The sequence below is a fragment of the Penaeus monodon genome, chromosome 20 (assembly GCF_015228065.2).
Source record: "Penaeus monodon isolate SGIC_2016 chromosome 20, NSTDA_Pmon_1, whole genome shotgun sequence".
Taxonomy (NCBI): domain Eukaryota; kingdom Metazoa; phylum Arthropoda; class Malacostraca; order Decapoda; family Penaeidae; genus Penaeus; species Penaeus monodon.
The window spans coordinates 18,500,332-18,500,718 of NC_051405.1; positions in this window are offsets into that span (position 1 = coordinate 18,500,332).

Genomic DNA, 387 nt, shown 5'->3' on the forward strand with positions numbered 1-387 from the left:
AAGAACCACGCTATAAAACCTTTTCTGAATATATATCGGGGTCGGTTGTGAACGGCTATACTATCATTTCTATTTATTCATGACTTTCAAGATCATTTTATCATCGCTCGTCCCCTCCAACCCCACCCCCTAGAAAAAAAAATATATGTATAGAAAGAAAGAAAAGGAAATCCTGTTTTTCTGTTGTTTTTTTTCTCTTTTTGGATGGGGAAGTTAATACAAGGCCACACTATTTAGTGTTTTCTTCTCTCACAACCTAAAACAACGTGAATAACAGCTGAATATTGTCTAGCGAGAGGCAAACCACTCAGGTAATATTCATAGCATCGGTGTGAAAACTAATATCGTGCTAAAGGTTAAAACATTAATATATCAGATAGATAAATC